The 15,962-nt window shown below is 39.7% G+C and overlaps 1 long non-coding RNA gene across 1 annotated transcript in view; it reads right to left on the reverse strand.

Annotated features, from left to right (window-relative positions):
* The window catches only part of Gm19303 (predicted gene, 19303), a 163,971-nt gene extending 148,371 nt beyond the window's left edge, over positions 1–15,600 (reverse strand). The window contains exon 1 of the long non-coding RNA NR_045092.1: positions 15,385–15,600. This is a non-coding gene — a long non-coding RNA (predicted gene, 19303). The remainder of the gene's footprint in view (positions 1–15,384) is intronic.
* Between the last annotated feature and the right edge of the window lie 362 nt (positions 15,601–15,962).

Consider the following 15,962-nt stretch of genomic DNA (forward strand, 5'->3'; position numbering starts at 1 on the left):
CTTCAGTGTGTGGCTATATTACAGGTATATCCATTGTCACTGGACTCCACAACTCTGCATTTTGATTGGTTGTAGCTCTCTGTAATGGTCTCTATCTGTTGCCAAAGGAGTTTTCCTTGGTGAGACATGAAGACTACACTTATCTGCAGGGATAGAAACAAATATTTACAGATTTTTGTTAGGGAGTATGGTAGTTTAGCAAATCAATGACTGTAGGTACTTCCAATAACCATGTCTTCACCAGCCCTGAATAGATAGCTAAGTTCCAGGTATCAGGCATGGTTTTCCTTTTGTTGAGCAGGTCTTCAGTCCAATAAGAAACCTGTTGGCTACTGCCAAGTTGTACATGCTAGTACTGTATCTTTATAGTTATTGTGTCATACTAGTCATTGATGTAGTTCATAGACATCATAACTGAATAGAACTGTGGGTTGCCTTGCTTCTTTGTGTCAAGACATAATGGTCTGATACTCATTACACAGTAAGTACTGATGGAGAAATATCACACCACACATCATAAATTCATAATTATTTGTACACTACAAATAAAATATTTTAACATTTGTATGTTTTGCAAATTGATGAGACTCTGTTGGTGTGACTTCTGATATTACTATGAGACACAATCTCACAGCAAATTCTTTGATCTTTCTGTGTGCGCATGTTCTCATGTGTATGAGTTCCACTGCATGCATGTGGAGGCCTAAAGCTGACATTATAAGTCCTCAGTTGCTCACTGCCTTATTTTTCAGAATAGAATCTCTATGCCAAACCTAGACCTTGCTTAGAGAACTAGTCAAGCTACCTATTCATTTGGCTCTTATGAACTTCTATCTCTAAAGCTAATCCTATTTCCATTGGAGCTCTGTCTCTGCCCTCTAAATCCTGGAATTACAGGTTATCTATCATGCCCATGTATAACTACTGTGGATTCATGTGATACAAACTTTGAATTCTGGTAAATGGTCAACACTTTATCCAATAGACCATCTACTGAGTCTTAAAATAGACTTCTGGGGGGATAGAAAGACAAGTCCATGGTTAAGAATACTTGCTTCTTCTTTAGTTCCCAGCACCTATGTCTAGCAGCTCTCAGCTGTCTGTAACTCCAGCTCCAGGGGATCTGATCTGATGCCTTCTTCTAGACTATGCCAGTACTCAATACTCAATCCACATAGGCATATATATATATATATATATATATATATATATATATATATATATATATATACATATGTGTGTGTATATACATAAAAATTAAAATATAATAAGTGTTCTTTAATTTTTTAGGTGAAAGAAAGTTGTAGAGTAGGGAAGAGTTCAATATCAGGCAACTGGCCTTTAGAGGGGAAGAAGAGGGGAAGAAATAATGTATATGCCAATTCTGTATAAAGTACCCCATTATATAATCCTTGATTGTTGGCCTCACAATTATCACCCCAGTAAGAGACTACTGCTATTCTCACTCGCAAAGTAGCATGCTTGTCCTGTACATCTAGCATCTTATTTTACTTTTATCATAATTCTGAGATGGTGCCTATTATTTTTTTTTCACTGAAAGTTTAAGGGACTTGTCCAAAGGCAACACTAGAATGCAAACCAACCACAATCTAATCTCAAAGCTGGCCTTAACAATACACAATAACCCCGAAAGTCATCTTCTAGGCTTGTCTTCCAAGAGCCAAACAACTTAGATAGTTATATCATAGTCTTGGCTCTCATGTGAATGTTCTGGCTTAAAATTCTTGAGCTACACAGGAGAATTTTTAAGTTCTGAGATCCACAGTGGTTTTCCATCATTTGATAGGACTTAATAACATAAACAGAAACCATACCAGGGCATGTGGCATGTCAGGCTGCATTCTAAGCAGTGTGCAGATGGCTACTCCATTAGACCTTGAGGGCACTTGCTCTGATATCTAGAAGTAGATTCCAGACTCATGACAGAAGAAAATATATCTCAGTTGTTCATACCAGACTGTTCCCATTACTGAGGATAATACCAGATATCTGAAAAAGTGCAAAGTAAATAGTTTCCAAATAAGTAAATGTATTCTTGCCTGTATCCCTGATGAATTAACTGTGAACAGATGTCTCTACCTCTGCATTTCTCTACTTTGATAAACTAGAGATAAACTGTCATGAGACTCAAACACCTAACTAGAACTTAGGACAGAGCTTGCCAGAACTGTCAGAATTATTTCTATATTTTGCCATAAGACACTAAAGGCCTGAAAAAAATAACCAATACGATTGTCACAAGTGTTGGATTGACTTCTAGAAAGTCATTTCTATCACTAACTCCTAAAGCATTGGTCCCTGTCTGAACCTGTGTCATATCATCTCTTAATTTTAGCGAACATTGATGTCACACCAAATGAATAAAACGAGAGCAAAAATGCTACTCATATATTTTCCGTGCATCCCAGAGACTTGAATGCTCTGGCAAATTTTATGATATATTAAGAGTAGTTTTGTAAGAGACAGCAAATTCTTGGCTTTAATCTATTCAATTTTTATACAAATCAGAGCATTTTGTCTACAGAAAATCTGAAATATTTCTTCACATGAGACACAACAAATTTCCACTTCCTAAACTAAAGAGAAATAACTATCTTATTTAACAAAATTTCAATCTCCTTCAAAGTCTGCCAGTTGACATTTCTCCTCTTTTACTATGACTTAGACTTTTAATATAAATTCTCAAATTGGAATTGGAAAGCAGTGCATTTGTCGGGGAAGGAGAAATAACTATTCATTGTGTATACATACATTGTGATCTAGGAGACTGACTAGATATTTTGCTAATAGTATTACATTTTTTTCCTCTTCAGAAATTTCTGAGATGGGGACAAAATAAATTGCCCAAAGTCATGCCCACATTTGGTAACAATTCTAATGCTCATCTTCATGTCAGCTAAGGTCAGAGAAAATTGGTCATTTTATTCTGTCTTTCTTACAAAGAATCACAGAATCCATATTTCTCTTTCATCATGTCATTTCCATGTTAAAAAAAATAGTGGTTTTAAAGAGCAGTACGAAGGAAAGGTAGGAGGTGAATTGTGGGAGCACACAAGCCATGCTAAAGTGGAGGGAAACCACATTATAGGAAACAGAGATTCATAATTTCTGATAGCAAGCCCTACAAAGGTCTGGTGGAGATAGAACAATCTAGAAACAAGGGAGACAGAGAAAAGAATCTCAGCTATGAAGTGATATCATTCTCCCTCCAGTTGATTCAATGAGAACAAAGCACATTGGTCACATTGATTTTAAGGAGAGAAATCAATAAAATCTAGAGACTCATTAAATGTATGGAGGGGAAATTAATTATTGTGAAAGATATCCATGGAAGATCCCAGTATCAGCAGCTGATACAGGGGATGGCCAGGTAAGAAGTCTGCCTCTTTTACCTTCTCACCATGTATATTCATTGTCTTTCCCAGTTAATTTTTCAGATCTGCCTCCTCATCTTAAAATCATACCGAATGATTAACCATTTAACAATACTTGGACCTTAGCTTTGTGATCTGTGAATATTCTGATGTCTTACCTAACTGATTAAACTAAACCGTATCCATTTCTTATATTCATGTGCCTTTTCAAGAATCCCCACGTTGAAATATTGAGGGCACAAACAAATTTTAAAAAGTGTTAAAATGGGTTGAAACAAATAAAACTTAATAATATCCATTTTTTTAAACCAAAGAATGTAGTTATCTATCCCCAAGCTGGAAGCATCATGAAAGCAGGCAAGATACACCGTTCAGCTTTTCATTCTACTATCCCCAAACCACAATTCAACTAGATACAGAGTTTTTCTCCAGATAATGTCTCGTCACCATTGTCATGAGACTGCTACAAACAACTCCTCTTCATCTTTTTCCTTCATCAAATCCCTCTATGCTGTTTATCATTAAGGATAGCGTCTTAGCAGCGAACATGATCTTAGCAGATTTTGTTTATCTAAATGTAGTCATAACCTTCTTCACACAGATACACAGTTATCTTCTTGCCAACCTTCCATAGCCCTTGCATTTGGATAAAGATACTGTAGCACTTTCATGGTTTTTATTTCCATTTTTGCATCATATGCTACGGAAAAAATCATATCTTCTGCCTAATTTTTTTTTTTTTGAAAATCTGCTTGCCTGCCAATTTTGGCAGAGAAAACTAGGAAAGAGAGTCTGGCAACCAAAAGACACCAAACAACAGAGAAAACTTAAGGTCAACAAAGGACTGATGCTCTTCAACCTGTTACATTGGGTGTGAAATTAAATCTTATCAATGTCAAACTCACCCCCGGAGCAAATGTCCTCCTGTGAAAACTACACAGTGTGCTTCAAGCCAAACGATAGAATAAAAATTCCAACATATATGTTTCTGGAACAGAAACTCTCTAAAAGTACTAGCATAGCAATTATTCACCTTTAGCTAATCTCAAAGTATCTCTGGGAGGAAGTGCCCCACCCCAACTTCAAAAGCAGATGCTGTGGAATTATTGGATGAAAAGCAAGGAGAAGCCTCGAAGGAGTTAACCTGTGGAGATGCTGTTTTTGAAAGGTGGAGGCAACAACACAAAAGATTACAGTAGTAAAGGAATATGAGACGACATCTTTCAACTTTCTTTCCTTCCCTCCTGTCTACTCTGCCTCTCCAGTCTTGATTTTTTTACTATGCTTTCATTCATTAACCATCTATCAACTCTATGCCAGAAGCCATGTTTTATTATTTATTTACTTGCTTTACACCCTGGTCGATCACAGCTTCCTCTTCCTTCCTTCCTTCCTTCCTTCCTTCCTTCCTTCCTTCCTTCCTTCCTTCCTTCCTCACAGTCTCTCTCTCTCTTACCTCTTGTCTGCCCATCATTGATTTCTCCTGTTCTCCTCAGAAAAGGGCAGGCTTCTCATGGATACCAATCTGCCTTGGGATATCAAGTTGTAGTAGGACTCTGTGCATTTTCTTGCATTATGGCTAGACATGGCAGTCCAGTTAGGTCCAAAGTCAGACAACAGGGGAGTCCTACAAGGACACGGAGATGCATAACTGTTACATCTGTGCAGAGGGCCGAGGCCTGTCCCATACATGTTTTTTGTTTGGTGGTTCAGTGTCTGTGGGCCCCTATAGGCCTAGGTTAATTGATTCTGTAGATTTTCTTGTGGTGCCCTTGATCCCTCTGGCTTCTTCAATCCTTCTTCTCCCTCCTCCAAACTCCACCTAAAGTTTGGTGTGTGTCTCTGCATCTGTTTCCACCAGTTGTTGGGTGATACCTCTCAGATGACAGGACCCAAAGAAGCTAAGTAATAAGGAGGGCCCAAGTGGGGAGTTAAGGAGGACACATGAACCTCATTGAGTAAAAGAAATGGAATAGACAATGAGGGGTAGGTGGAGAGAAGGAATTGGAGGGAGGAGGGGCCAGGGAGGAGAACAGGATGTGGGGGGCAGGGTAGTAGGGAAAAGATAGAATACTTGGAGAGGGAACTAGAATCGTGGAGGGGGGAACATCTCTGGAACAAGCTGAAAATCTAGGACAATGGAAACTCCCAGAAATCTATAAGGTTGACCCTAGGTAGGACTCCTAGCAGTGGAAGATATGAAACCTGAAATGGCTATCTCCAGTAATCAGAAAAGACTTTCAATGGAGGCACTGGGATACCAACTCAGCCACCAAACCTTCCACCTACATTTTGTCCTGCCTACAAGTGCAGGGGTAAAGATGGAGCAGAAATTGAGAGAAAGGCTAACCAACAACTGGCCCAGACGGAGACCCATGCCATGAGAAAGAGCCTACTGATGATACTATTATTTATATATTGCCAGGCAATGGTGGTGCACACCTTTAATCACAGCACTTGGGAGGCAGAGGCAGGCAGATTTCTGAGTTTTGAGGCCAGCCTGTTCTACAGTGTGAGTTCCAGGACAGCCAGAGCTACACAGAGAAACCCTGTCTCGAAAAGACCAAGATAGATAGATAGATAGATAGATAGATAGATAGATAGATAGATAGATAGATAGATAAAACTAAAAGTATAATAATGGTCAGTCAGAAAAAAAATGAAGGAAAAGAAGGGGACTCATGGGCAAGTGGTAAAACCAACAGACTTCAGAGGCTGATGAACTGCATGTTCATGCTCTCCCCAAATTCACAAGTTCAAATCTCACCACCTCTGGGGAGTATGAGGTAGATGCAGTTTTCAGTGTTAATTAGATCAGAGGGCAAAATCCTTATGACAAGAAACAGTTTTCTTCACCCTTAAAAACACCAGCAAGAAGAGCTGTTTATGAGGCAGAAAGCTGGCCACTTCAGAAACTAATACATCGGCACTTTATTCAAAGATGTTCCAACCCTGAAACTATGAGAAATTCACTTGTTTTTGCATCTGCTGTGTAGCTGGTGGCATTTTGTTTTAGCGGCACTAGTGGCATAAGGCACCATGGAAAACAGAAAACTTCACCAGCATAAAGACGTCCGTCTGGTGCATATATTCCTCAGACCTAAATCTCTGCACGTACTTTTAAGGGCGTGAATCAGAAGCAGCACAACACCATCTCAGGAAAAGCACCAAAAGACAAAAAACCTACCAAAAGGCAAGAATTCAAATATCTTTGGTTTTCAAAAATATATAATTTTGGGTTGGAGGAGGCTAGGCTTTGAAGCATCTAGGAAAGTGTCAGTCTTGATAAGAGTCTTAATGTGAATAGATCCCCTTATAAAACTTTTTTTTTTAATTTATTTTTTTAATTAGGTATTTTCTTCATTTACATTTCAAATGCTATCCCAAAAGTCCTCCAGAACCCCCCCTCACTCCCCTACCCACCCACTCCCACTTTTTGGCCCTGGAGTTCCCCCTTACTGAGGCATATAAAGTTTGCAAGACCAAGGGGTCTCTCTTCCCAGTGATGGCCGACTAGGCCATCTTTTGATACATATGCAGCTAGAGACACGAGCTCCTGGGGGTACTGGTTAGTTCATATTGTTGTTCCACCTATAGGGTTGCAGATCCCTTTAGCTCCTTGGGTACTTTCTCTAGCTCCTCCATTGGGGGCCCTGTGTTCTATCCAATAGCTGACTGTGAGCATCCACTGCTGTGTTTGGCAGGCCCCAGCCAGACCAGGCCTCACAAGAGACAGCTATATCAGGGTCCTTTCAGCAAAATCTTGCTGGTGTATGCAATGGTGTCAGCGTTTGGAGGTTGGTTATGGGATGGATCCCCGAGTATGGCAGTCTCTAGATGGTCCATCCTTTCGTCTCAGCTCCAAACTTTGTCTCTGTAACTCCTTCCATGGGTGTTTTGTTCCCAATTCTAAGAAGGGGCAAAGTGTCCACACTTTGGTCTTCATTCTTTTTGAGTTTCATGTGTTTTGCAAATGCTTTTTAAAAGTGGCAGATTGTCTGGCTGTGGTGGCACACAACTTTAATCCCAGCACTGGAGAAGGAGAGGCAGTTGAGTCTCTAAGTTCATGATCAGCCTGGTATACAGAGCAAGTTCCAAGACAGCCAGAGCTACAAAGAGAAAGCCTGTCTAAAAAAAAAAAAAGTGATGAAATGAACTCATAATAATCCTCTAATAAAGAGGCCCCGGACTTTGTAAAATGTGAAGAAGCACTTGTAAAGGATATGTGATTAGAGACTGCATACATGTTCTCTGTAGAGAAAACCCAACTGTGAAGTTCTAAACAGAATAATAAAATCATATTTCTCCTCAGCATCCTAACCCTATATTTGTCAGAAAAAAAATTGTTTTCAAAATATGTCAACCGTGATCATAAGGGAAAGTTTGCAAATTGTTTGCTTCTAAATCCAATGAAGCAAGTATTTTTAGTAGGGCTCTGTAGACCAGGCTGACCTTGATCTCAGAGATCCCCATACCTCTGTCTCTCCAGTACTGGTATTGAAGTCATGGACCAACACAGCTCAAATTCACCACGTTTTCCAAGTGTTATAAGAGAATCTATTAACATTAAAACTCTTATCAAGGTTTATAGTTTAATAAACATTTCAAATCATAGCTTTCTTTAACCAAAAATTGCATTTTTGGGAAACCCAATGATATATGAATTTTATCTTTTGGGTCTTTCCTAGTCTCTTAATTCCTGGGTACATCATGAACCTCTGGTAGGTGTGTATAAAGAGAGAGGGTACCCACCTTAAAAAAAACTTTGTCCTTTTTTCTAAACTCAACATTGCCATGAAATACTCTCTGTATTTTCAGAGCTTCGCTTTAGGGAAGAAAATAGGTTGTCCGAAGCCACCCACCAGATATTTCAAACCTGGTCAATTGCTCTTTATCTCACCTCATCATCTTTACCAACTTACTAAGTGGTTTTCTAAGTGACTCCATTTCTCTTGCTTTAATCTCTCTCCTTTACCCCAAAGAAAATGTTCTTCTGGTTGCCTGATTTCTGGTGGTCCCAGCTACAGAAGGTGCTCTGCCTGATCTTAGAAGGAGAATTCAAAACTCTTCCAGTGCACACCTACTGAAAAAACACATCCTTCATATGAGACCAATCCTGAGAAAGTTTCCAATGTCTTTTTATACCCATACTTTGAAAAAATTATATGATGAGTTAGGTGTGTATGATATTGTGGTTTCCAGCCATACCTTGACGTGACTCCCTAATGTTTGAAATAATTTCCAAGAGCATAGTTTCATTTACTTTAATCACTGAATAATTCATTCACATACCAAATCACCCAGGAAACAAATAGTACTATTGGTTAGTTGGTTTTCTGAGACAAGGTTTCATGCTGTGGCCTAGGATGGTTCAGTACCACTACTCTCTTGTTACTTTTCTTTTCTCTAAACCATTCTCCATGCTCTGTTATAAGTTCTTGGGTCTTTTTTACTAATTCCTACCATGATAGATAGATAGATAGGTAGATAGATAGATAGATAGATAGATAGATAGATAGATAGATAGATAGATAGATAGATAGATAGCTTATGTAATGTCATTTGTATGCATATTTTTAGGGCTCAGTCTGTGGTATAGGATAACCAATTTACAGGCTTTTTCCTGAGGAAGACAGTTTCTCAGCTTCTCAGCATTTTCCTGTTGCCTTTACTCTGTGTCTTGGCTTGCAGCTTTTGTTCATCCTTGCTAGCATATTTATTGCTGTTATCCTTATTCAGCCCATGTTTAGGCAATCATGTGGGCAAGAATTTATGGGTATACCTTCCGACATTACTAGGAGATACTATATAGCTAAGCCTTTATACAAGTTTCCATTCCTTCCAAGTCCCTAAAATGTATGTGTATTTATACAATGAGAGCTAACTGTCTGTGTAGTTTTGTCTTTGATACTGAGTTATAACCAACTTATTCCATTGAACAAAAAAACATAGACAGACTTATACAGGGACCACGTCAAGGTAGTGGAAACATTGACAGACCACCATACCTGTGCAAATTGGTTAAAGTGGCAGACTACTTCCCATTCTCCATTCCATGCCTCTTTCATACACCGCCTCTTCCTTGGATTTCAGCCCAGTTATTAGTCTCTGACATCATCTTTTTCATTCCCTTTCTTCATTGTTATTCCTTTACCTGTCATATGTTCCAGAATTTGTGTTTTTAAGAGTAGAGAGTTTATTTGTCTCTGTTTATTTTAGAATTCCTTAACACCTAGTCGGAAGCCAGTAATATTTGCTAGATGGAGGGAGGGATACATGGGTCGATAGACCTTGTTCATTATCCTACGCCACCCATTCTTTTTTAAATTACTAAAGTGTTTGATTTAACCTAAGTAATCCTAAAATTAAATAAAAAAATTCCACAAGTTTATTGTCAGTTCAAAGTAAAATAAATCTATCGTATGCAATTATATCTTATCTCTAAAGACGAGTCAAATAAGAATCTGGAAAAATAATAACCAGCCTGATTGAGTTGAATAAATACCAAAATGCACCATTTATGTGAGAATCCTGCTTTCATCTTTATCAGTTGTCCCCTGGATGAAATTATTTTAGGCATCAGGGCTTTGTGAATGTGCCTAGCTGACCCAATAGTTACATAAGTTTGCTCCCTAAATCTTTACATAAAAGATGACTATTTCTAAACTCCATCTGCACATGCTTCAAATGCTATTATATGGATGATCCACAATTATCTCTGAAAAGAAAGAACAAATATTGTAGACTTCTTCACCCCATGGAAGACAGGCTAGATGCAGTCTCTGTAATCTTGAAGAGCGAGTACCTTTTCCAGAATAATCACCAAGGACAGACTTTGATCACCAAGCACCTGTTCATTTCTTTTCTCCATAGTCTCCATCAAGTCAGCCACAAAGCCCATTAGGAATGCAGTTTTGAGTTTGTCTGGATGAAGTGGTTAGTAATTAGTTCCTTTTACATTTGGCAATTGTGTTAACACAACTCAGTAGGTGTCTTGTTAATTTGTTCATTACTAGGTGGATGAAAATGTGCATCTCTTCTGTGAATACCAATTATTCCTAAATGAGGTAATTTTACCAAGACAGTGAAATTTCTTCATTCTTCCCTGGTTTAAGAATATTACTGCCAAGAGTGAACAGTTCCAAACAAAGAAAGCCGTGGGAGGTGGAGAATGGTCCCCTTCCATGGATAGTGATGGGAGGCAACTGAATTATTTTTTGCAATCTTAAAAGGAAGACCATTTCAGAGTGCGTAGGACTTTAGAAAGAAAAGACTGGGCACTTTTGGTGTAGTTATTTCTGCTTCTTATTCAGGTAGCCCTGACTCTATGAATTGTCTTTACAGGATTAAAGATTAAGGAGACATGTAACAAATGGGATCTAAGAAGAAAGGACAGTAATCACACCTTCATCTTCACAATTTGGTCATAGTCCGTGGCATGACACGTTAGTAGACTCAGACTCTCAACATCTTCTAAGAAGAGCTGCCAAGTCACATTCGTATCTTCTGGTCTGTTTTTCTCCCATCTCAATCAAATAGCTACATTAATTTTCAGTTTTCACTTAGTTGAATTTTTGCAGGATTAGCATTGCTATGGGTTAAGGATGGATTAGGGACGTCTCTGAAGAAACGCAGAACAGAATCCATTTGTATTTTTATAAAAATGGAGAGTATTTTTCTCAAATTTGCATCTTTCAATATATCCATAACACGTGTGCAGGCTTCCATTTCTTCCTAGATAAACCATGTTTATACATATTTCTCTGTGTTCATACACATATTCTCTGAACAAAAATGCCAGGGAAAATTGATTTCTACCCTTCAGGCAGCGGACTTGATTCTCAATACAAAATGAAAGGGCTCTAGCTGTCCATTCTGGGGACAGCAGATCCTGAGAGACCCTTTCTCCTACTTTCTTCTTTTTCACAACTACAGAAAAAAAAAATGTTAACTAACCTACTGACAAGCTTTCATGACTACTTTTATGGCCAGTAGAGAAGCAAAGAAAATATAATTGCCTTCATCCCTGGTAACACAGAGAACAGGTTAACCCACTGACAAGCTTTCGTGACTATCTGCAACGCTCTGGAGGAGTAAGGGAGATATGATTGCCTCCATCCCCAGTAGAAGACATGAGTCATGAAATCCCTGAGATGCCTGCTGTGAGTCTTTCTCCCCCTCAGCTACTCCAAATGAGCTTTCACTCTGCTGCCTATGACAGTCTCTGCTCCCTCCACCATGGATAACACTCAATTTCTTTCCAGAGGAGTTAGAGTTTTTTCTTAACTTGGTATTTTATTATGTCTCACATCAAAGAATCACTCTACAGAAATCTCATGTCCTAACTGGCAGATCATTTGTGTGAGCTAGTTTCACTCAATTGAAAATATAGAAGAGAACATGGACGGTATATTATATTCCACATAGATGGTGGTGAGATTAACAGTAGGTTTACTATATAGAAATTTCACAATAACCATTACTACTAATAAGTAGTGAACATTTTAAAAAGAAAACACTAATAAACAGTTGACAGTTCTCAGGTCATCAAGTGCTATCCCAGCTATCTTACTTATATTTTAGAATACCTAACCCCCATTTACAATAACCAGGAGAAATAACCAGGAGAAATTATCTAAAAATGAGGATTCTGAAACACAGAGACATTTGATATGTACAATATTCTATCTCTGTTAGACAACATTGCACTAAGGCCCTGCTTCTTTTAGTATCAATAACATTTGGAGATCAGGATTTGAGTCATATACCTCCCACTGTGTTTAGCAAGAAGTCTTTTTTTTCCAATGAGTGTAGTATCACATCAATCATAGGAATTCATATTTTAGCAGGATATCATGCATTCAGATCCTGTTTGTATAAAATTCCCTAACCCCTTGAAGGCTTCACTTCCTCTTCATTCAATGGATATAATCACAACACTCCCTCTAAAGGGTTGGGGGCCTCATGGTTAGCACAGGGTTTACTCTCTAGAAAAGATTCAGTAGCAACTAGTTCAATAGTAACCTGGAACATAAGAGTAGAAGAGCAGTAGCTATTTGCAGGAGAAATAAAATACTCTGTGCGTGAATTTTTAAAAGATGGGATTCTTTTGTTTCATTACTTCCTTCTCAGACCAAACTAGAAACAAAAGCCCACTCATCCATTCTAAGTGTTCACACAGCATGGCTGTCAGCTCATAAATCTTGGTTGTCTGTTCACACCTTAAGAGCAATAGAAGGAACATTGAGCAGGAGGTGTCTTATTCCACAGGGCACTGCTAAAAGCAGGACTGAAATAATCTGTACTTTTTCAGTCTGAGACCTGATGGATAGGCTCCTTGGCTTAAACGTGGAATGGGGATGCATAAGGGGGGGGAAACAGGTCTCCAAGTCAAAGTCTTTACAATGTCATACACCACAGATGTAGGAAATCTGCGGAGCCCAATGAAATGGGGACACCTGAGTTAAAGACAGGCTCTGGGAGACATCAACTCAGTATGTTTTCCATGCTGGATGAGAGCCAAGTCCCTGAGAGATTCTGCTGTCATTTCTTTTCACAGCCACTGGCAAACAAGTGTAAAATGTAGCAAGCTAAAGAGACAGGCATGGTGGCAGGGACTTAACAGCAAAGTTAAGTAGATGAGACAGAAATGTGCTTCAGCACCCAAGAGAGCTCAAATATGGAAGAGAGGGAGCAGAGGCCAAAGTACACCGAGGCCTGTAACACTTAGCCATGGCACAGCCTTCCAATGAAAGAAGTATGCACTGCAAGGCAGCAGTGAGTGGGATGGGAGCCATGTGGGGCTGCTGCATCAATCTCTCTTGGGTCCCTTCCCATTTTACCATACTGGAAGCCTGCAGCTGGGCCTGAATATAAACGCTACTTCTTCAGAGGAGCATATGTAGAATGTAACGAATTAATGCTAACACATTCATTCAATTTCTATTTATTGACATGTCATTTTTCATCTTGACGTTTTTATCCCCAAAAGGGCTGTTTCATCAGACATGGAAGAAGAACATCAACAAAGGACGATGTCTTTATGATGCTTTTTGGTTCACTCCATAGCTCTTCCAAGACCAAAGACTACAAGGAGGGTTTTACCCAGATGGCTTCAGAGACAATGTGGTCCCACCACAGAAGTCTTTTCTCATGGTGCATGGCATCTGGTCTTATAGGATGGTAGTGGCAGGGGGTGAGGGAGTAAGGGGTGGGGGCATCTTTGCGGTAGGTAAGAAGATTTCTTTTGCAAAACCACCATATGACACAGTCTTAAAGGGAATCATCTGTCTTTGCCAAGATTCGACCAAAACTTCAAGGGAATTTGAATTTCCTTACTATGGATTTAAAGACCTCCAAAGAGGGAAGCCCAGATTTGGAAAGAACAAAGGAGCCAAGGAAAACTTCACAGAGACTTCAACCGGATCAAACCTTAGCGCTTAGAGTTGTCTATTGTCACCTGAACAGTCTTGACTATTAATTTCCAAACCATAAAATACCCATGTCAGGATCTGTGTTAATTTTTCTAGGTTTTGAAGCACTCTGAGAAGATGAGTAGGTGTGCCTGCGGCCCTTCTGTGAGTCACTGCCAATCTAAAACTTAAAACTCTGAGCTCCAGACTTGCAGCTCTGACCTCACACCTTCAGGATCAGTCTTCTTAGATCCACCAGACAATGCCTTCAAAGATTTTATGGCAATTAGAGTAGGAACACTGTCTCCTATTAGGACACACCCACCAGATTCTCCTTCTGGACCTTGGCATGGTTGTTGCCAGTGAGCACAGAGCAGGAGACAGAATTAGTGCTTGAAGTCGTCCAATCTCTAGGCAGACTTCTTAATGGCAGAGATCGGGCCTTATAAGGAGAAAAGTCTGGAGATGGGAATCCTCCCTCGGACATAGCTTAGGAGGAAAGTTAGGGTGTGGGGGAGCAGAGAAGCAAGCAGCTCATCCTTTTGCTCTTTAACTTGAAACTGACCTTAACTGAGTTAAACTAATATCATGCCACAACATTGTTTCTAACACGGCAAACCACCGTTCATCTGTTAATTCTTTTTCTGCTTTGCAAATGTATACTATATATTAAGGAGCTCTTACATAGATAAAAATAGAACTCAGAGATTTCTGCTTCATTTGCTGCCCTCTGCCAGGTAGGTAGTGGCAACGACATTCACAGACATTTTCCTGTACTCTACACTAGTTAGGTTTTAAGGGCGGAGGCAGAGATGGTCACAGACATTATTTCAGACCTAGCACCAGCGTTCACATAGGTGAAAATAAATTCAATTGTAAAGAAAGGTAGGTGTGCACTAATGATGGATCAGGCAAAATGTTATTTTGTTTTTGCTAGGTCAGGGGAATAGGCGGGCAGATGTTCCCTCCAAAATATTAAAGGCGAAAGCTGGGCGGTGGTTGCGCATGCCTTTAATCCCAGCACTCGGGAGGCAGAGGCAGGGGGATTTCTGAGTTTGAGGCCAGCCTGGTCTACAAAGTGAATTCCAGGACAGCCAGGGCTATACAGAGAAACACTATCTCGAAAAAAGAAAGAAAGAAAGAAAGAAAGAAAGAAAGAAAGAAAGAAAGAAAGAAAGAAAGGGAAAGGGAAAGGGAAAGGGAAAGGGAAAGGGAAAGGGAAAGGGAAAGGGAAAGGGAAAGGGAAAGGGAAAGGGAAAGGGAAAGGGAAAGGGAAAGGGAAAGGGAAAGGAAAGGAAAGGAAAGAAGAAAACTGTCAAATTGCACTCACTGACCAGGTTCTCTTCCAAAAAGACCTTATTTACCATCACTCTTCTTTACCTAGTCATTTATTGGTTCAACTCACCAGACCATGTGCACTGGCTTTTCAGGCAAGAGCTGTGCTTTGTACGCTCCAGAGAGCTTCTACAGTTCTCCAGCCTTCCTCAGATCTGTGCAGAAAGCACAGGTGGAAGCCTCCCTGCATTCATCAGGCACAGCATCGGAGCTGCTGTTAGGTTGAACCATCCCAGCCTCACCTTACACGGGGTTCTCTCCTATCTGAAGACTGAATAGGGGCTTCATAGGCTCCTGAACGTGCAGTGCTGGCTGTCGCAGCTCTTCTGTAACACTCTGATCTCCAATGATACCATCTCACACATTAGTTCTTAGAAATGGAAGTAAGCCACAAGGAAAGGAACTCTTGCTTCATTCAGCTTTAGCCTCACATCTTCATTTTACTGGCAATTTTCTCCAAAACGCAACTCAGCCAAATGTGACCATTTACTACAACTGCCTGAATCATTGCTTCAAGCACTTTAAAATTCAGTAACCAAGTTTAAAGGTTATATTCAAATTTTCCAATACTTATATAAGCAGTGATGGGAAGGTTGGATTTGATATTCACTGAGAATAATTTGGAGGAAGAAAGTCATGACTCAACTCTGGCTACACCCCAGGACCACTTCCTACTTTGAGCTTTTTTTGTAACTGGATGGATGCCTCCTGTTCCAAGTCCTCAGAACCACCCATCCAGCCCTCCATTATAGTAGGCAGGTAAAACTTTATCAAAGGGAGAAACAAAGAGGCCTGACAGATGCTGCCGCCAGGGCTTCAG

The sequence above is a fragment of the Mus musculus genome, chromosome 15 (assembly GCF_000001635.26).
Source record: "Mus musculus strain C57BL/6J chromosome 15, GRCm38.p6 C57BL/6J".
Taxonomy (NCBI): domain Eukaryota; kingdom Metazoa; phylum Chordata; class Mammalia; order Rodentia; family Muridae; genus Mus; species Mus musculus.